Below are 22,536 nucleotides of genomic sequence, written 5' to 3' on the forward strand. Positions count from 1 at the left end.
GTGCAGTGCTAAATAGCAAAAAAATGGCCTGGCCATGAAGGGGGTAAAACCCTTCAGAGCTGAAGTGGTTACAAAATTGGCCTTTGTTTCAGGGGGTTGATATTTTGGGGTTTTTGCTTGTTTTACAATACAATATTGGGTTATATTTTATTTTTCTTTTAGGTGTATAGGTTTAGGTTAAACTGCTTGTTTTCTTTTTGCTGTAAGTCTTTCTATTAAAAAAATCATTTCAGAGGTGGTAAATTGGGTTTTTTGTTTATTTTCTAAACTTGATAGGACCTATTTAGGCTTGGAAAGCCTAAAGTGGAACAATCATTTCAAATCTGCTACCTGCACACTCCTTTTACATGCACAGTTTAGCATCCATTATCTCATGGAAAGCCAGGGGTTGAAGTGTGGCCAAACAAAGGGAATGGGATAGAATAGAAATGGGATAAGATGGGAAACAGTCACAGACTTGGAGAATGGCGCATCCACTGCCAGCCAGGGTATTTTTATGGACAGTTTCTGCCATCCAAAGACTTTAAAAGACAAGCATAAACAGGCTGTTTTTTTGCAAACTGTCCATGAAAATGTTGACAGTTGTCAGCCCTGGACCCAACCTGTGCTCTCTGGTTCTAGTACCTTTGGGCCTAGGCTTTTCATTTAAAATTGTTCTTCTGCTGGCCAATTTTACACTGCTGTGTCCTTGCAGTTTTCTTATTTCTCTAATAATAAAACCCCTCTCTGTACTCTTTACCCTAGTATTTCAGACAGTTCTCCCTCATTAAAAATGCTTGACTGATACTGATGTTACATTGATGTAACATCTGCAATCTTTTAATTCTTAATGGGAGCTCGATAGAAATTGGACAGTTTTGCACCAGTGAGACCAAGGACAGCCACGGTGAACTTCTGACCAATTCCTATTTGACATTCAAACCTGCATTATTACCATTTGATGAAAAAGCATGTGTTACTGATAACTCTACCAGAAAAAAATCAATTTTCCAGCTCAAATGAATCAGATTAGTGTGCTGCTGCTGTATCTAATTGTAAGAGAAAAAGTGAAAAAAAAAAAAAAACGTAGTTGCTGAAATTAAGCTTCCTTAGTTATCTCCTTTCCTTCATCCTACCATCTAGACAATGAAGGAGAGGCACATTAAGGTCTATGCTTTTGACTGTAAGCATCTTTCTACAGTTAGACTGGAATTGGGCAAAGGAGAAGAACTTGAAGGACTCACAGTGATTTCCATCTAATGTGAAGACATACTAGCTATTTTGTTAAGAAATTTGATTTATATTAATACATGACTGCATTACAGGGTGTATATTTGGATACCCCTGAAAATTTATGGAGCCAAGTTTGACTGCTGGGTTTTAAAGTTCCCATACTTTAAAGCAGTCCATATTACATTGTTGGTGTTGGGTATATGGGTATATTGATTGATGAATCAATCATGTGATTGATTTTATAGGAAATAGCATACAGAGACTGCACTCCAATATTTTAGTCGGCATTACAAAAATTGACAGAACTCTTTTGTGATACAGTTTTATTGTGTTTGTGAAGAATATACTTATCCTAAAATGTCAGAAGAAGTACAAGTATTGACCTGTCACCCCTATCCTTGGGCAACCACTGTTATTACCAGGGGCGGACTGACCATTTGTAAACTCGGGCACTGCCCGAGGGCCCTGGGTCAGTAGGGCGCCCCATGAGATGCCCCTGGTACCTTTTTCATAGGCTTTTTTGAGTTTGGGCAAGGACACAGGGGCCCTATGATCCCCATGAGTTGTCAGTCCGCCCCTGGTTATTACTAAATTATCTGCATATCTATTATTTATAGATCATAGTTTGAAGATGGGGTTTAAGTACAATCATTCAGAATTTCTTTTCATTCAAAAGCATGTGTTTTTCAAAATGCAAAGAAATCATACCTTGCACACATTAGTGAGTGGGGTTTTCTGTAACATACTGTATATCATTTTGTTTTTAAATTTACTTTTGTTTCCATTAATCATACACAGCACTCCATTTACAGTACATAATACACAATAAGAAATAGATCTTTAGTTAAGCTTGGACATGGATGTATAAGGAAAAGTTAAATTTGGAATTTATATTATCTGAAGAGGTTGTAGAGGATAGAGCTTGTTATACCCTGTTAGAATATTTGATACGGCCACTTTAATTGATAAATACTGCAGAATGAAATGAAAACGAGAAGCGCACCAACCTTGCGCATTACCTCAGTAACCAACATTTATTAATTGTAAAAATATACTCACAAACAGCGAATAAAATCAGGCATGTAAGTCCTCTTCATGAGCTCTGATGAAGAAGGGACACCCTTTGAAACGCGTCAGCTATACTGAACACCCATTATCTTGATGGGATTCGTGCTATCTTCAAGTCCCTTTGAGGAATTACATGCCTGATTTTATTCGCTGTTTGTGAGTATATTTTTACAATTAATAAATTTTGGTTACTGAGGTAATGCGCAAGGTTGGTGCGCTGCTCGTTTTCATTTCATTCTGCAGTATTGGTCGGGCTTCCCCAGCCTTGTTTGGAGCCGCACAACCCTTTATGCATTGGTGGACGATTTTTCCAGGTCTGGTTCCATCCATTCGCCAACTGTCTGGGTCCTAGAGCACAGGAGAATTTGTCTTTGATTCACTTTAATTGATAAGCTCTTTTTAAAGGCTACCACAAAACTGTAGTATTCATTTGATCTAAATTGTACATGGGATTGCTTGTGACTGAGCTTATTTGATCCTTTAGTTGGTGTATGCAGTACCTGTGCACTATTAATAGAGGATATATACATATACAGTGACATGTGCATGCTCATGGCCTTGTGGTATGGTAGTGAGAGGGTGTCTATATAGATCTATACTTATCCTGATATTTTATATGGGAACAGTCTTTGATTGTTTAAGCCTTTATATTTAGGCATTTATATGTTTTGCACAATTTTCTAAAAATTATTGTGTGAAGATTTAAATTAAGTTAATAATATAGGTTCAAGGCTGTCTTTAAATACAGGTTTTCAATTAAAGTGGAGATGTAGTTTAGGAACTAGTATTCTCTGAACCAACATGTGGAAAATGTGAGAATCTTGTTAGGAATACGTCAAATATTTTTTATGAACCATTAAAGGTACAAGTTGCAAACATTACAGTATGTCAGTTGTCACTATTCCTAGGACTCATCTGTCCTAAAGGTGCTACCTTGTTCTTCTGCCATTCTCATTAAGCTCTTCAATTCTTTCTGTTCACATACTGTCTTTCTATAATTGCTATTTCACATGACCTTTGCTCTGTCCTCCCACCCCTTAACTAGAAAGCCCTTTATTTCACTTCACAACTCTTTCTCATCTCATATTTAGTCTTTTCATATATCAGTTGTATTTTACCATTACTAATCCCCATTCTTTTCAATGTCATTTGACAGACATCTCAGTTTAGCATTTTATGTAAAGATAAACATATAGTAGATTCAGTGATACATTATTTTCACACATACAGTATATCTGAAAAAGAGGGAGCAGTGAGGGAATTTCCACTCTTTCCATGGTATGTCTCACAGATGTCTTAATCATCCAGACAATATCCATATGGCTTCTGTTGGCATAATATTGATGTCAGATTGGCACCTTGTTGAATCTCTTGTGACTGATCTTTAGCAGCTGTCCTAGTAGTGTGACCTGAAAAATCAGGGAATGAGATCTACTGGTGGATTTTGTAGACTAGAAAATGCAAATATTATTAGAAAATTAACTTTTATTGAACTTTCATTTTAAGCATTTTAGCTTCGGAAGGTTTTACCCCCTTCATAACCAAGCAGTTTTTGCTATACTGCACTGTGCTACTTTAACTGATAATTGTGCAGTAATTGTACCCTAAAGAAATTGTGGTATTTGATCACCACTGGATTTTCCATTTTTTGTGATATAAACAAAAGAAGACTGAAAATTTTGAAAAAAAAAAAAATATTTTTTACTTTCTGTTATAAAACATATCCAATAAAAAAAAATTAATAAAAATAAATTTCTTCATAAATTGTGGTTGAACTGTGTTCTGCTACATTTCTTGATAAAAAAAAAAAAAATCCCAATAAGTATGTTTTGATTGGTTTGTGTGAAAGTTATAGCGCCTGCAAACTATGGTGTATATATACTGGATTTTTTTCTTATACTACTAATGATGGCGATCAGCAACTTATAATGGGACTGCATGAGTGCTGAAGGCAATCTAACACTAACTGACACTGCCATCACCAGTGACATTAATACAGTGATATGGAAGGGTTAACATCTAGGGTGATCAAGGGGTTAAAGTGTGCCTAACTATATATAATATGTGTAAAGTGTGTTGCTTTGACTAAGCAATCTCTAAGTTTCTCTGGGATATACAGAGCTCTATGTTGCTTACCAACACAGAGCTCTGGGCTGTGATCGTACACAGCCAATGAGCAGGTCTTGACCGTGAATCGGAGACATGGACTTGCTGACAGACACCCACTGTGTACAATCACAGTGGGTTCTGGCAGGGGGCACACATGTATGAGACATGGAAGTAGACAACAATGTCCCCATACGTCGTTTTGATTACAGCGGCCGCCCATCTGTCTGTCCGCAGTATATTGCAGGCGGGAGTTGTGAAGTGGTTAAATTAACAGAATAGATTCCAGGTGCACCACAACAAAAGGGGTGCAAAATTTTACTGTTTGCTTTCTTTATGAATCAGCCACAGCCAAGAAGAAAAGCTTGTGTACTGCCAGTAAGCTGTGGAATGGGACCCTTGGATCTGTGGGGAAGCAGAGGTCCCTTTGCAAAAGTCTGACATGTCATCTGATAAGTCAGAGCCAACGTTATCCAATTATCAGGGCACATAAGCATTCCTGACTACAGAGTTGTAGGTCTGACTCAGTAGTGAAGGGTGTTGGACTTCTGAAGTAAGACCACTGCCTCCACACAAAGAACAAGGGTCCCACTCTGCAGCATGCTGGAAGAACACAGCCTTCTTTATTTGGCGGAAGCTGATTTTTACTACTGAAAGACATTAAATATCTTTTGTTTTGGTGTACCTGGAATGTATTTTGCTGATTTAACCATTTCAATACCGGGCAATTTTACACCTTCCTGCCCAGGCCAGTTTTCACGTTTCAGCGCTCTCACACTTTGAATGACAATTGCGCGGTCATACAACATTGTACCCAAACTAAAATTTTATCATTTTCTTCACACAACTAGAGCTTTCTTTTGGTGGTATTTAATCACCGCTGGGGTTTTTATTGTTTGCTAAATTAACAAAAAAAGACCAAAAATTTTGAAAAAAAAAACAAAAAAAAAAAAAACGTTTTTCTTTGTTTCTGTTATAAAAGTTTACAAATAAATAATTGTTCTTCATAAATTTAGGCCGAGATGTATTCTGCTACATGTCTTTGGTGAAAATAACCCAAATTAGGATGTATTATTTAGTTTGTAGGAAAGTTATAGAGTTCACAAACTATGGGATAGATCTGAATATTGATCAATCCTGAAGTACTGACAGCCAATCTAATTTCTTGAGGTCCAAGAAAGTCAGAATAGTACAGATATCCCCCAAATGACCCCTTTTTGCAGAGTAGACAGTCCGACGTACTTCATAAGAGGAATGGCGAGTTTTTTGAAGTTGTATTTTTTTTGTCATAATTTTTCGGAAAATGAAAAAAATGAAAAAAATTATTTTCACTATTTTTTTTTTTTACATACTGTCACCAGTGCAGTACAGCGTCATCATATAACTGGCATGGCGGTGAACAGGGACACTGACTGGTGACAGTATGAAAAAAAAAATATATATTTTTTTAATTTTTTTATTATTTTTAATTTTTTATTACATTTTTTTTAAATTTTCTTTAAGATTTTTTCATATTTTTCTATGACCAAAGTAGTACAATGTTACCATAGTAACATTGTACTACTTTGGGGAAGTGATCAGTATTTTTTTTTTTTTTTTACACAAATTTGCTTATGGCAAAGAATTACTTTGCTATAAGCAAACATTTACCTGAATGACATCAATTCATTCAGGTTTTTTTTTTTTTTTGTGCTTAGCTGTGATTTGGCCACAGCTAATCACATGACATGTGCATATGACCTGCTGTGACCATTCACAGCTAGGCAGTAGTATACAATGGATTGCATGAATGAAGCCATCCATTGTATACAACTGTCATGTGACCTGCTGTGATTGGTCACAGCAGGTCACATGGTACCGGCAATGGGGGGGTCGGTACTCAGATCTGTCATCGGCCGTGTCCGAGGTACACGGCCGGTGACAGATTGCGCAGCTCTGCAACCGCGCAAACTGCACATGTGTGGGAGGACGCCAAATGGCATATACCCCGGAAAGCTGCAGCATTTTTGCGGCTGCCAAACAGCTATAGGCCGGGCGGATAATGGTTAAACTAAAAAGGTTCAATTGTGCTTTTAGGTTTGTATTATTATTTGTTTCAAAATAATGACTTTCTTCTTTCACCTTTTAAAAACCCATGTTTTAGTAAAGTTATAATTCTCTCTTTTCTGTAACCCCCAAAACTCTAACAATTAAACACTTGCCATACATAGGCCGTGTATACTGTATATATGGCCTTGGGAACAATTGGTTACACCAGGATCACGACTGCAGCTGTAACCATGATCCTGGTATAATTTTTGACAGTGATGGCATTTCCAGTGAAAGTGATCAAGAGCAGCTCTACAGCTGCCTGATCACCATTACAGGGCTTGGAAGACACCCCCCCCCCCATTTCTGAGCAGTCCCATTCCACCAGGGATCCCGGGACGGGTCAGCAGCCCACAGAACAGAGGAAGGAACATGCATTCTCTATGATGAATACAGCTGGCAGCAATGAGGATATTGTTATTTACGGTTTAACTTTTGTTTTTATCTGGCCAGTACTTGCCAAGCAAGCAGCAGATCAAACCAATCTATGTTTTAACCCTGGAGGGAAGAGGAGGGATCAGGGGTCTAATAGTCCCTGGATCGCTCAATAAAGAGTACCTGTTACTGTCCAAGCTATGAAAAGTGACATTGTTCATCCCTTGTGATAGCACTAAAGTTGAATAAAATTTGTATTTAAATAAAATAAATTTGAACATTAAAAAAGCAATCCCCATGCTCAAACACAAATGCAAACATGCATATATGTCCTGCAAGCATATGTAAGTGGGTAGCACAGTGACTAAGTGGTTAGCACTTAAGTCTAGGGTCGTAGGTTTGAATCCCAACCACGGCACCACCTGCCTGGAGTTTTTATGTTGTCCCTGTGCCTGCACAGGTTTTCTCCCATGCTGAAAGATATGCTGGTAAGTTAATTTGCTCCTGTCTAAATTGGTCATAGTGTGTGCATAAGTTAGGGACCTTAGATTGTAAACTCCTTGAGAGCAGGGACTGATGTGAATGTACAATATTTATGTAAAGCACAGCATAAATTGTCAGCACTGTATAAGTACATGTAATAAATAATTTGTAAATGGCGGATGCACCACACGTGTGAGATGTCACCGTGAACGTAAGGCTGAGAGCAATAATTTTAGTACCAGAACTCATGTTAAACTCTAAACTTGTAACTTTAACAGTTTTTAAAGTGTTGCCAATGGAGATTTTTAGGTAGTTTGTAATAATTGTATGGGCGTGTGAAAATTAAATGTTTGAAATGTTTGGTACCTATTTACTTTGTGCAACATCATCTTTTATATTTTACATACATTTTAGTATTATATTGTGTTTGTATGCACTAAAATTAAGTGTCTTTTTTCCTGAAAATCTGCTTTTGGTAAACCAAATCCATGGAATATCCAATTGCCTCTCGGGGTATCTTTGGAACATGCTTTGCTGGGGTTTTATTTCCTTCCCCTGGATTAACTGTGGGTATAGGAATATAATTTATTTTATGGTTGAACTGGATGGAATTTTGTCTTTTTTCAGCCAGACTATATAACTGTAATTGCACAAATATTGTGCGACATAAAACATTGTAACAACCACCATTTTAATCTTCTGGGCTTCTGTTTTCATAAAATACTGTATATACTGTTTGGGCAGTCCAAGTGATTTTTAAGAAACAAAATGCTGATTGTACCATGTATGTGAAAAATGTAAAAATTGGCCTGGGTGGCAAGTGAGTAAAATGTACACAAACTGGGAACCATTGCAGTGTGAACACCTGCAGACATTTACACGTTCTTATGTTCTGGTTTCGTCACTGATACTTTTGTCTGTGATCCTATAAACGTTTGAAACTCTAATTACTTCTATTGAAGGGCAACACAGAGCAATTTTGAAAATTTGAGAAAATGTTTCTTTTAAGGTACTAAATTTATATTTTCACACAACTGGAGTTGCGCACAACTGTATGAATTGATCTAGAATTGTGAAGATAACACAAAATTGGAGAATTCAAAGGATCCAATAAAGGTCAATGAAGTTACTGAAGCCCTCAAAACTGCAGTGATAATTAACAGATTATGTACTGCAGCTAATAATCCATGAAAGGTGACAGACCTAAATGAACTCAAGTCCTGTCAATTTTCAGTGATTTTAGCTGCAATAAAATTATCCATTAATGATCACTACCTATTTAGATTTTAGGACTTTTTCTTGTTTGATTATCTGAGTACTTGGTTTTCACTTGAGAGAGCAATAAATATGTCAATCTTCAGTGAGGTAAAGCAGCTTTAACCTTTTTCCTCCATAGTTAAGAAAGTTTTGACCTTGGTTCATACTAGCATACATAAAAGCAATAGGTTTCATGTTAGGGTACCCAAGAAAAGAGCCTAATTTCTTCTAGCATTTTAATACAGGTGACCTCACCAGCATTATCAATACAAATGTTACATTCATATATAAGAATATATAATCTAACCTTGGTCTTTATCTTTTTTTACAGCTATCATTTTTCATTACTCCATATAGCCAAAAAATATATCTCAGCAAATTTTACACTGTACAACAGAATGCCCATTATATATAATACAAATGTATACTGTGCTAAGACTGACTTGTATAATAAATTTTTTTTACACAGCTGCCATTATTCCATGCTGGGTGCATAGTCACTCTCATCTACGTTATGTCAATTAAGCTACAGCTACATTAGTGATATGATGTGTGGTGAGATCCTTTTGATAGGTATTACCTTTCCTACGCTACTGTCAGAGATTCATAAAAAGAAAGTAACATTATCACATTTATAATTATTTTTCATGATCATTATTCATGTAATAAAGTATCACAGGCAGAATCTATCCCTTCAAGTGCTGTGTCTTAGTCAAGCCAATTATGACTAAATTACTGCATGTTCTGTGCTGTATCAACTAATTAAAAATGAATTAATAAAATTATAATTCCATTTGATGGCACCGTCTACAGCTGTTTGTGAGAGCTAAATGTTGTTTGACATCTGGCTAAATGGTTAGCTTTTTCGAAAGTAGAACTACTAAACACCTGGCTGGAATGCAAAATCTGTAAGCATTTAGATACAGTTATCTGCTCCAAGGTGTCATTGAATTTATGAGCATACCTCAACTTCTTTAACAATAACATATATTATTCCCACAGCCACCCTTAAATTAACCATAGTCCTCACTGGGGACTGAGGCAAAGTGACTGAAACAGAATGCTGTTATCTTTCCAACTGACTTATTTCATTGAGATGTAGTTAATTGCCATTTTGAATAAATTGTCCAACAGTTATTTTACTACTGGATGACAAAGGTATTTTACCCTACATACCTTTTTTATATTTTTTTCAAGTCAATGAGGAAAGCATGACTATAATAACTGCCTATATCTACCTAAAAGGTGAACTTCGAGCTGGCAAAGAGCTACCCTTCCAGTGGGTTCCCCTGTATAATAAAAAGGCACTAGGGGGTATATGAAAAAAAAAAAAACTTTATTGCAAAAACCAAAAAATTGAAAAAATGATAAAAAAAAAAAAGGAATCAAACACTTATATATCTACCATCCCTAATGTCCAATAGCAAAACCTCCACCATAGACTTTAAAACTGTCACACAGTATAAAAACACTTAGTCCGGACCTGTCAGCAGACCACCATATACGGAATGCACAACCTATTATAAGCCTGAAAACAAAAATGATGGAATTAAGTTTAAAGACTGCAACATTTCAGGGAAAATTGTAGACACTCTATGTATAAGACACATGACAGAGATATATAACAAGGTACTCTGGGGCAAAGACGTGGGGTGTTCAAATCAAACCATGACTTAATTTTACAGGTATAAAAATGGATGCTAGTGTGGCGGTACTTCATGCAGTAGTAAGTGGCAAGTGTGTCCTATTACTGATAGGAGTGGCACATCTTACGGGCCAGTCCAGAGACCGTTAATTAAGATTGCAGGTCACAGTGTCAGTGCGTGCATGGAACAGCGTGTGGTCATGACGTTTTTTGTGAACAAAAGGTGTAAAACCCATGGATATCTACAGATTTCAAGCACAGTATGGTAATGAGACTCTCAGCCACAATAAGACATTTGAATGGTGTAAACGTTTCAAAGATGGCCACACGTTCATCAATGACAATCCTGGCGATGGTGTTTCCCACCCCACAGCAGTCATTCCTGTGAACATTCAGCATGTGGAACGCCTGATCCTGAATAATCGGCTCATAACCTGTTGTGAAATTGCACAAGAGATTAATTGTTCTGTGGGAAAGGTGAACACAATGATGACAAAGTGAAGTAGGCTGTCCTAGGATGGTTCAGGAGTATTGACAAATCTTTCTATGCTGAAGCTTTCCAGGCATTAGTTAAATGCTGGGATAAGTGTATAAATGTAGCAGGAGAATATGTTGAGAACTAAACACAGTTTCCACTCCTTGAAATTTGTTCTATGGTATACAAACTCAAAAGTCCCAGTTTGACTTGAACGCCCCTCATACATTAAGCAATCTTACACCATGTAACTTGACAATGGACTCAGTTCACCAGAGTACTAATCAACCCCACCACTGTCATATACTGCTGTCAAGTATATGGTTAATACTCCTGAAAGCTTAGTGTCAATGTCTTAATATTTAGGATATATGGAACAAACTGTCCTCATTAAACACTATTGACAGTTTAGGCTGAAACCACAAAGATTAAATCCAGTCAGTTCAGTGAGGTTAGTAAGCCAATATGACAGCGATGCTAGTAATTTTCAGTAGAAAACCACTACTTATCCATCCCCTCCATACAGCAGGCATTAAATGCTTGTGTTGTTTAGGGAATGGTGAATAGGGTGAAATACGTACCCTATTCCTCGCTCCTACTGGCCTTCTCCACTTCGTAAGACTGGTCCTCTGAAAAAAGCTCCTCCTATTTGCCTAACTGGTTGTAGCTCTCTGATGTCATTAAGTACAATGCAAGGCCAAAGAAGATTGATTATGTGATAAGAGTAGCCGCACATAGAAACTAATCCCATTTCTATATATCTGAGTCTGAAAAATATAAACTCACTTCTGTATGGTTGCTTTGGTTTCCCACACTTTGAATATTGGCCTTTTCTTTGAGAGAGCGGCACTTGTGTGTTTCTTGCTTATGCTTTCTGTGGTGTCTTGTAAGTACCAGTTACAATAGTAAAACAGCAGTGATTTTACATATTACACTCTGATGGTTCCCTTGTTCTTTTCCCTTATGCTGTTTATTATACTTGGGTGACCTTGCTGAGAACATAATCTGCCGGAGGGCTCTCTGATATCCACCAGTTGATGTGGCAATTGTTTGAGCGCAGTCAGACCTTTTATTTAGAGGTCCCCTTTTATGATAAGCGGACAGTGTGTTCTTTCTGGTGTGGAATACTGGAGCTGAATCATGGATTTTTTGGATTTAAATTGCACATTAGATGTTTAAGGACTTTGCTTGTACTTCTTAAATGGTGAGCCTATTGGTCACATTTATCCACCTGGCTTTGTCATTGTTATTAGGTATTGACTTTCTCTAATTATAACATAAAACATTATATTGTGGTTTTGTTTATTATCTTGTATTAAAATAATTTGTGAGTGCCGTTTTATTTATTTAATCATTTAATGTCCCTTCATTCTCATTCTATATTGAGAAGGATTTTTTTTAAATTAATTTTAATTTTGTCGTAGTTTATGACCCCACTGAAGAAATGTTGCATCACTCTGTGTCTTAATACGAAATTTACAAGAGTACATTTCCCCAATAAAGACACAGATGTCAATAAAAAAATGTATCAGGGCTGTTATGCTCTTCCTACTCTGTGCAAAATAAAATGGGCTTTTAACCCAGTTGACTATTTTTATACTTTGAACACCCTACCCATTTACAATGGTGGATACAAACTACTGGGACACCAGTGATTATGAAGAGACTAGTTCCAGTCAGTACTAGAATGATGCTTTGAGAGAGGGCCAATATTTTGTTGCAGCAACTTTCTGCTGCTTCTAAAGGGCCAATAGGCAGGTTTTATTATAGCAGAAGCCTTCATTTCCCTGGAGAATCAGACAAAATAATTTTCCCGTCTTATTTTTCTATGTTCTGTATGAGTACATTACAATTATATAAAGCTGCAATAAACAGTGTAATTGCAAACATTTTAGCATATTTTCTGGAGAACAGAATGTACATGGTTCAAATTGAATATGCAAATACATAAAACTCATCTAGGTACAAACTAGGCAAAGTGAAAGAACTTTTAATAGTTGGGTGCAGGAACTATAAGCACTCTACAGACAAAAAAAATGGGCAACCAGCTTTGAAGCAAGTATTATTTCTAGCATGTTGTATTTTCACTACATTAGAAAGATAAATCCTACCCAAGCACAAAAAGAATACCCTTGCATATACTTACCAACTGATTTACTGGGATAGACCAGTTTTTAGGTTAGTTGTCCTGTGACGTCTATGTCCCAGGATGTGTCCCTGGAAGTGAGCTCTGCCTTTCTTCCAGTGTTGAATGATTGAACGATGTCACACTTGTGCATGGAGTTTGAACAGTAGAGTCTTTCTGCTGTGTTACAGTGAGCAGAGATGGCACCATTCTTCTCAAACTCCACTCGCTAGTGTGACATTTATTCATTACTAGGAGAGAAGTGGAACTCACTCCCCATGCCTGCAATAGAGCAGCAGCTGCAAAGGATGTGTAGCACCCACCTAGATAGGTGCTATGTTTAGATTAGTTAGATTTAGTTTGTATTTAGAAGTACATTTAGTCATTACACTGTAAACCGTGTGGATGTACTTGTTGCTAGGTAAAAGCATAACTTTTACACTGTAATTAGTGTTGCTGTGTTCTGCTGGTTAGGTCTGCTCTGTTTGCTCGGCTGCTGCCAGTCTGATAGCTCCTTCAGCATCCAGAAAGTTTTAAAAAAATCTAGATAATAGGTGTGGAGCTATTCAGATGGCAGCATGACTATTGATGCAGCTCCAGCCTTTCCCAGAGAGAAATGCTCTGATGGCATGCTGGGTAACTGTATATATTCAGTGACCACATTAGGCTCTGGATTGTTCCAGCTTGGGAGAGGGCATGTTACTGTTGTTCAGCCTCAGGTGAGTGACCTGAGGGCCTGAATGCTGAAAACTGGCTTCTTCTAAAATTGACTGAGGGGCCGTCGACTGAAGATCTGGTCTGGTATCACAGAGGTAGGCTACCATCCGCTCTTGGGCCTTGTGAGTAGAGATACCCCTAAAGGATGTTAAAGACTGTGTGCTACTTAACCCCCCTCTGGTGCTAGAGAGTTATCTAGGCTAAAGGGGACATCTGTAGGTGTTCCAAAGTGCTTTGTCCCCTTAATCTCCTACCTAAAGGACTCTACTCTAGTTTGCTACTGCTACTATCGCTTCTCAGCCTTTTGGCTAAGATCAAGTGTAGTGTAGTTTGCTAGTATTACTACAGCTGCCTTAAAACTGAAGTTTACTGTTTGCCTCAAGCATGGACTTCATCATAACATGTCCTAAAGAATACTTAAAGTCCTCAATTGTACATAGTTTCCCAATGAGCTTATGTGCCTGACTGTGGGACAAAGCTTTTGGAGACGACCTGGACAGTATTCCTGCAGCTCCTATGGGAGTATAGGCACTTTGTAGCAAAGGGGTGGAGAACGGATTGTGGTGCAGTATATCTTTTGGAATGGTGAGGAGGTGAATGCCCACTTCTTGAATTTACAATACATAACCACTTGCAGAAAAGTGTCTTTACATGTTTATTCCTTTTTCACTGTGTATCTTGGTCATATGAGAGTTGATAGCGCTGGATGAGAAGGGAGGGATTGGGAGCACATTATGTGGGGATATACATGATAGTTATCAGGGGCACTGTATGTGGTGGGAGAACTCCCTTCCACTCTGCATTATGGAATCCTTATGGGTCATGTGCACTCTGTACCTTACACGCACTCTGGCCCCTGTTCTTAGTGTGAAAGCACATCCCTGCATTCTGTGCACTCTCTGCATTACACACCCCTGATCCCTGCACTCTGTGTGGGTCATACTCCTGACCCCCAAACTCTGTGCATTAGACACTCCTGACAATTCCACTCTTTGCATTGCATACTCTTGACCCCTAAATGATCCCCTTGCAAACCAAAACAATGGCCCTACCCTGCGCCCCTCCTTAACCTACTCTCCACTCCTCTTCACCACCATATACCCCTGTACCCCCTTACCTAGCATCCCCCCTCCTCCTCTGCCCGCTCTGTGCCTTCAAAAAAATGTCAACCCATCAGCAGCCACAACAGGAGTTGCAGTACTCAGCAGAAAGGTCAGTGTCAACTCTAAGTAGTAGTTTTCTAAGTATGTTATGCTGAAGATGTTTGCAGCTAAACTGTAATTTATCCATATAGTGTCTGCTAGAGCTGTTGGTTTGCCTCATTTTAATTGGGCTGTACAGAGTAAAAGTTGTAGCTAACTAAACAAATAAATAATTTTACTAATGAACAATATCTTCTTGGCCATGTTTATGTGCGTATTATGGTAAATATTCATGTATATACAGTATTTTAAAATTAAGTTTTACAATAGGTTAACAATATGCCTCTTATGAACCATTTTAAAATGAATGTCCCTCCCCTAATTAAAAAAGAAATCTTTGCCTACAATAGTTTGCTGGATGGACAGAAAAAAAAAAAAAACGTGTGCTTGGAAATTGTTTAGAAATGTTGACACCTGTAGTGCCATGGTCACCATTTTACCTGCAAAAAAAATTGCATTTAATATATTTTTCTTTAAAGTTAACTTTAAAGCTGAAGTTTAGCAAAAAAAAAAAAAGAATACACGCAGCTTTAGTCACCTTACTTGCCTGTAATGAAGGCAGCTGGATCCTGGAGAAATTTTCACTTCAAGAATGCCCGTCCTTTTCCTGTCTCTGATTTTCCGCTACTGTGATGATTTGCTGGTTCAGGTCTTTAGGCAGAACAGAAGTTCAAATGGTACAATATGGACATGCAAACTCCTTCCCTCTCTTCCACTGGAAAAAGTTATTTCATTTAATAAACTACTTGTAACACAAACTGTGAATGGGGGAGAGTCTGATCAGTCACAGGATTGTCTCCCCTATTCAGACATCCTGGTACAAGCTGTGTTATTAACAAAAGCACTTATCTGTATTGTACGTGATGATGTCAAGGGCTCATCCACAGCCTGGAGTTTAAGGGAGAGGAGGACAGCAGAGGTTAGCAAATATTACATCCTGTTCCTCCTAGACCTGACAAGTAATTAACCCTTGCACTGAGGGGGGACCTGACTGCAAGGGTTATTTCCCCATCCTGGAGTTGAGATTTAAGTACATTTAAGTTACAATAGTTGGTAAACGATATTGCTTTGCTTGAAAGCACACAGTTTTCCTCTCAGAAAATCATTTTTTAGTTCTCACAGTGGATCCAGTGATAGTCCACTCTGCGCTCATGTCACTGATCAATAAATAAGCCTCCGACTCAGCAGGACAGTACTCTGCACTAGAACTTCATAAAATCTCTAATATTCTTTGTTTTTTCTTCTGAAACAATGATTTAAAAAACAATCAGAAAACTTCCTAACAGAATGCTTTCAATGTGGCTTAACGTGAGATCAAAAGATAGCATATACTGTATGTTTGAAATAAGCACCGTATTTTCAATCTGTTTCTGAAGCTTTTAAAATATTCCTGTAGCTATTGTATTTGAATAAACAATGTTTTGGAAGTATGCAGTATTTGTAGGGCAGAGAGATTCCAATTTATAAATAAAGGCCAAGTTCAAAGAAAATGCACATTTTTTTGCAGGTAAAAAATGTGTCTCCTAGATTGTAAGCTCCAAGGAGCAGGGCCTCCTATCCCTCTTGTATTGAACTGTATTGCTGCTGTATGGTCTCCTGTTATATTGTAAAGTGCTGAGCAAACTGTTGGCGCTATATAAATCCTGTATAATAATATGTGTATTTATTTATTTGTTCTTTGAAGCCTGTAGAGCAGTGTTTCTCAACCCTTTTTCAGTCAAGGCACCCTTAATTATGGACAGTCCCAAGTCACCCTTTACAATGATGGACAGTCCCGACGCACCCTTTAAAATTATAGACAGTCCTGAAGCAGCCCATTCTAAAATGTAAAAACTATTCTAATAGTTTTATATAATGCAGCAACATCCACACATGGACACCCAATGCTAGAGGTGATTTATTCTTTCAAATTAAATACACTTTTGCACACTGGTACTGATTAGTATTCCAGTGTTTCTCTCAGTTTTTCTCCATCACTGAGCTAATCTGACCCCAGCACTAACAGAGGGGCGGGGGAGGGTCAAACTAAGATGCTGTGCAGGCAACTGACATCCTCCTTATCAACTGATGATGTCATTGGTTGTCAGGATGCTGGTGGCTAGAAGGTCGTAATGGTGCACAATGAAAGCTTGTGGCTTTGTGTAACTAAAAGTCAGACTTCTTCCACCCGCTGGCTGGTATACAAGTTTTCTGCAACTTTTAGACATTTTGCCAAGGCATCCCAGTAGAAACCTCAAGGCATCCCAGGGAGCCTGGGCACCCTGGTTGAGAAAGGCTGCTGTAGAGCATTATACCTATGATTAGCAGATCATAGGCGCAATGTCGGGCTCCTGCAGACACTCTGTTCAGCACAGCTGTCTGCCTGTTCCTGCCATTATCTTCCTTAAAGTGGAACGTCACTCTCTTAATCAACATTGACTATTTTTTATCGTTATGCTGCTAGCATTAGTAAATCGATAGGACGGTATATTATATTTACTTGTTTTAAACTTTTTTTTTTAATGTTTCTTTAGTCACTTCCTGGTTTCCTTGCCTAGGCAAATTATGTCATCCATCTTAGGAGTATTTAGGAGGGGAGGAGGGGTTTTCTCAGCTAAGGCAGATGGATTGCAGATTCCAAGAAGTAAATTCATCTGCCCTTACTTAAGATGGCTGTGGCCAGAAATGCCAGAGGGGTGTTTTTAAAGTGATTTATCAGCAAAATAAAGCATGGAGACATGGATGGATGGGAAAGTTTGCTTTGTATATTAAAAATTAATTTGGTTTGTGCTGCTCAGATGCAATGTAGTTCTTTAAGTGCAGGAAGGGTCAATAAACTTTGAGAGTGCTCATCAGTGCCTTCACAGTTCATTGAGAACTACAAGCCATTTGCCACAGTGCATGACGGGACTTGTAGTTCATTCATTCAAAGATCTAAATATGGGTGAACTTATCCTCTAACAATATTGTTCAAAGGATATGTATAATCTTATTGTTTTTTTTAGAGGTATAGTGTTTTCAAGATACTGGACATGTCTAACTTTTCTAGTGCAGATCACCATTAATATATATACAGTCATGGCCGAAATTGTTGGCACCCTTGATATTTTTCCTGAAAATCAAGTATTTCACACAAAAAAGGTATTGCATTAACACATGTTTTGCTATACACATGTTTATTCCCTTTGTATGTATTGGAACAAATATAAAACAGAGGCAGAAAAGCAAATATGACATAATGTCACACAAAACCCCAAAAATGGGCTGGACAAAAGTATTGGCACCCTTAACTTAATATTTGGTTGCACACCCTTTGGAAAACATAACTGAAATCAGTCGCTTCCTATAACCATCAATAAGCTTCTGACACCTCTCACCCGGAATTTTGGACCACTCTTCCTTTGCAAACAGCTCCAGGTCTCTCTTATTGGAAGGACACCTTTTCCCAACAGCAATTTTAAGATCTCTCCACAGGTGTTCAATGGGATTTAGATCTGGGCTCATTGCTGGCCACTTCAGAACTCTCCAGCGCTTCTTTGCCATCCATTTCTGAGTGCTTTTTGACGTATGTTTGGGGTCATTGTCCTGCTGGAAGACCCAGGATCTTGGACGCAAACCCAGCTTTCTGACACTGGGCCCTACAGTGCGACCCAAAATCCTTTGGTAATCCTCAGATTTCATGATGCCTTGCACACAGTCAAGGCACCCAGTGCCAGAGGCAGCAAAACAACCCCAAAACATCATTGAACCTCCACCATATTTTACCGTAGGTACTGTGTTTTGTTCTTTGTAGGCCTCATTCCGTTTTCGGTAAACAGTAGAATGATGTGCTTTACCGAAAAGCTCTATCTTGGTCTCATCTGTCCACAAGACGTTTTCCCAGAAGGCTTTTGGCTTACTCAAGTACATTTTGGCAAACTGTAGTCTTGCTTTTTTATGTCTCTGTGTCAGCAGTGGGGTCCTCCTGGGTCTCCTGCCATAGCGTTTCATTTCATTTAAATGTCGACGGATAGTTCGCGCTGACACTGATGCTCCCTGAGCCTGCAGGACAGCTTGAATGTCTTTGGAACATGTTTGGGGCTGCTTATCCACCATCCGGACTATTCTGCGTTGCAATCTTTCATCAATTTTCCTCATCCGTCCACGACCAGGGAGATTAGCTACAGTGCCATGGGTTGCAAACTTCTTGATAATGTTGCGCACTGTGGACAAAGGCAAATCTAGTTCTCTGGAGATGGACTTGTAACCTTGAGATTGTTGATATTTTGCCACAATTTTGGTTCTCAGGTCCTCAGACAGTTCTCGTCTCCTCTTTCTGTTGTCCATGCTTAGTGTGGCACAGACAGACACACAATGCAAAGGTTAAGTGAACGTCTCTCCTTTTTATCTGCTTTCAGGTGTGATTTCTATATTGCCCACACCTGTTACTTGCCCCAGGTGAGTTTACAGGAGCATCACATGCTTGTAACATTCTTATTTATCCGCAGTTGTGAAAGGGTGCCAATACTTTTGTCCAGCCCATTTTTGGAGGTTTGTGTGACATTATGTCGAATTTGCTTTCTTTCCTCCCTTTTTTTGTTTTGTCCCAATACACACAAAGGGAATAAACATGTGTATAGCAAAACATGTGTTAATGCAATACGTTTCGTGAGAAATACATGATTTCCTGGAGAAATATCAAGGGTGCCAACAATTTCGGCCATGACTGTATATATATATATATATATAAATAATTCCAAAAGGTAGCTACGGCACTCTATGTTTGAGGTACAGTTGCAAGAAAAAGTATGTGAACCCCTTGGGATTATGTGGAGTTTTGCATGAATTGGGCATAAAATGTGCTCTGAACGTCATCTAAGTCACAACAATAGAACAACAGTCTTTTGAACATAATACTACACAAACATTAGATGTTGCCATGGTTTAATTGCACATAACATGTAAACATTCACAGTGCAGTGCGTTTCCTGCTTTGCAAGACCCAATAGTACCTCTAAACCAGTTTTGGATATATATATATATATATATATATATATATATATATATATATATATATATTAGTCCAAAAGAGACAGTGGCATTTACAAGTCCGAGAGGCGAACACATAGTGAAGATTTCATTTTGAGGCACATACTCGCCTTCCTCAGGACCTACAGTATATGTGTATATAGTCATATTTAGCTATTGCTTTATAGGCAGATTCTGTTCTTGCGTTGCTAGACAATGGCTTTTCTTTACTGCTCCTTCTTTCCATGCAAGTCTAAAGCCTCAGTCAAAACAATGCATTGCGTATGAAGCTAGTACCTCTACAGGTGTTATGCTGGGATAAAGAGCGTACATAACAGCTAATCTTCCCTGTAACTAGATAATCTGCAAATCACTACATTTAATAAAATACCAAAAATTCTAACAGCAAGCATGTAAAAATATGAAAGCCAATTTAAAAATCTCTCAAAATATGGATTTACAGAAAATATGCTATACTTTCCCTTTTAATAAAAAAGATAACTACAAGGGTCCATGCTTAAGCATACAGTACATTGGGGGAATTTACTAAAACTGAAGTAATCAGAATCTGGTGCAGCTGTATATGGCAGCCAGTCAGCCTTCAATGTTAGATTGTTCAATTCAGCTTTCACAATAAAACCTAGAAGCTGCTTGGTTTCTGTGCAGAGCTGTACCAGATTTCACACCATGCAGATTTAGCAAATAACCTCCTATATTTCTTGTTTAACTAGTTTCTTTTAAATGTAAATATCTACTGACATAGCATACTGGGAACAACTACTGTTTTAGTTATCTATTAAAATAAGCAGTGGCCTACATATAAAGCATCCAGTATATTTAGTATCCTAGTATACCTTATTGTTCAAGATCTGGTGGACATCCACTTCATGGAATCAGAAGTATATTGTTGTGCAGTGATAACTTGAAATCATTATACTGTAGGTAAAGTTTCTTTCTGAGCAGGGAGTATAATCTTTTCTCTCCTAACAAAAGGCATACAAACTGAGGAAATGTTTAGACACAAACTCAGGAAAACAGTATAAAAGTGAATATCATCTTAGAAGATGCTGTATATTGTGTAGGAGGTATTATCACATTGCATTTCGCATTTATGAATCTGCTGTATCTGTCTGCATTTCATTGGAGTCTGAAGGGTTCACAGATATTTTGCAGCATGTTAGAAATAGACTTTCCTAGAAGTTAGTTCTATCTGTAGATTACTTCAAGCAAAGTCTGAATGTGTTTCTAAACACACAAAATAAAACTAGCTATTGAAATGTAAGAGTAATTATGTTGTAAATTTGTGATCCAGTGAATATTAAATTGCCTTAGGGGATCAGGAAGAAACTTTTGACCTACTGAAGCAAGTTAGACCATGGTTTATAGGTGTTTAGACTTCCTCTGGATTAACTGAGGGTGTAGGATTTTCATTTATGCATTTTGTGCTTCTGATTTTTATTTGCTCATTTTTGATTTAGTATTAATCAACCAACCTAGCAGCTTGGTTGGTGCAAGGTGACCCCAAATCTAAAAATGTGAAAATGCCGAAGAAGTTCTGTTATACACCCTTAACAATGTACATCCCGGAGGGGGGGGGGGGGGGTAAACAGAAACATTTTGTTGCCTTTTTACGTTTACCTTTGGACTTCTATTTTTTTGTGACAATTCTGTCATTTCAGTTCTAGTCCCTCATGTTGTCTGCTGGTACAGTGTTTGCAAAGAGTGCCTAGGAACACTTCCCATTGGAATGGATGCATGTGCTGAGGATGCAGGTTGTACATAATACATTAATGCACTCATTTGAGAGGGGGCACTATTTTTTTATGTAACTAGTTTTCAGTTGGCACTGTATTCATTGCTTCTCTCTTCCCTGCTTTTGTTTCTCTGACTTTTTTCTTCTCCTTTATTTTTGGCCCCTCGTTTTGCCAGTTCTTTATTTTGACATATCCTCTTCTGCTTTCAGCACTATGACTTTTACAGGTCACTGGTGTGCTTCCATAGCCAAGCAATGCCCAGACCCAATATGCATGCAAACAGACTTACCGGACCTTCGGCTCTGCTTACAGTCTGTACATACTCAGATCCATGTCTGAATGTATGTGTGGCTCATCTAACAGACAGGACATCTGTGCCCAAAATGCCACATTTTCTGTGCGTGACTGTACATAGTGTATAAAAGAAGATTTGGGGATTGTTCACATGTGCTCTTCTTTCTGAAGAGCAATTTGCATGTGTAGCATTCTTCAGAGAGCATTTGACAGGCCGCATGGAGGCGTCACATCATCCCCTCACTGCCTGCTTTAACCCCTTGAATTCTGCACTAGCATGCTGCAACTGCATGCAGTGGATGTGGTTGGGGGGGGCCCTTTCAGAGAGGCTCTACTCACTTGAATGGGTCATGGGCAGACACTATGCCTACTGAAAGTGGCAGGGGGGTATAAGGCTAAAGCATGTGTACACCCCACTTGATTCCTCTGAAGCTAAAGGGGGTAACAGTTGGGGTATGTTAAAAAGTGCAGCTCAACTGTGGGGTTTTACTGCCTCTCAACTTTATGAGTGAATGTTAAAAGATCATTTAGAATAGTGAGCCCTGTCTGCGTTCCAGCTATGATTCTGTACCTTCTGTTTGTTATGTCCTGGTCCTTGATACATAACTCAGGAACCTATCCACTAGGTATTCCTACACTACATGCATGTGAGCAAGGTGTAGTATGTATTCTCTGGATATAATATGACTCTATGCGGATGGGAGATCTTTTTGTTTACGGTAACTAGAGTTGGACACGGTTAGGTTTCT

The 22,536-nt window shown here is 38.3% G+C and overlaps 1 protein-coding gene and 1 pseudogene across 2 annotated transcripts in view; both read left to right on the plus strand.

Annotated features, from left to right (window-relative positions):
- The window catches only part of CDH20 (cadherin 20), a 472,975-nt gene that overhangs the window by 15,188 nt on the left and 435,251 nt on the right, over positions 1 to 22,536 (plus strand). The window lies entirely within an intron of this gene.
- LOC149463744 (U2 spliceosomal RNA) lies at positions 13,840 to 13,971 on the plus strand (annotated as a pseudogene).

Source organism: Staurois parvus, unplaced genomic scaffold (assembly GCF_062004578.1).
Source record: "Staurois parvus isolate SC_StPar_1 unplaced genomic scaffold, SC_StPar_1.0 ptg000153l, whole genome shotgun sequence".
NCBI classification, from domain to species: Eukaryota; Metazoa; Chordata; class Amphibia; order Anura; family Ranidae; genus Staurois; species Staurois parvus.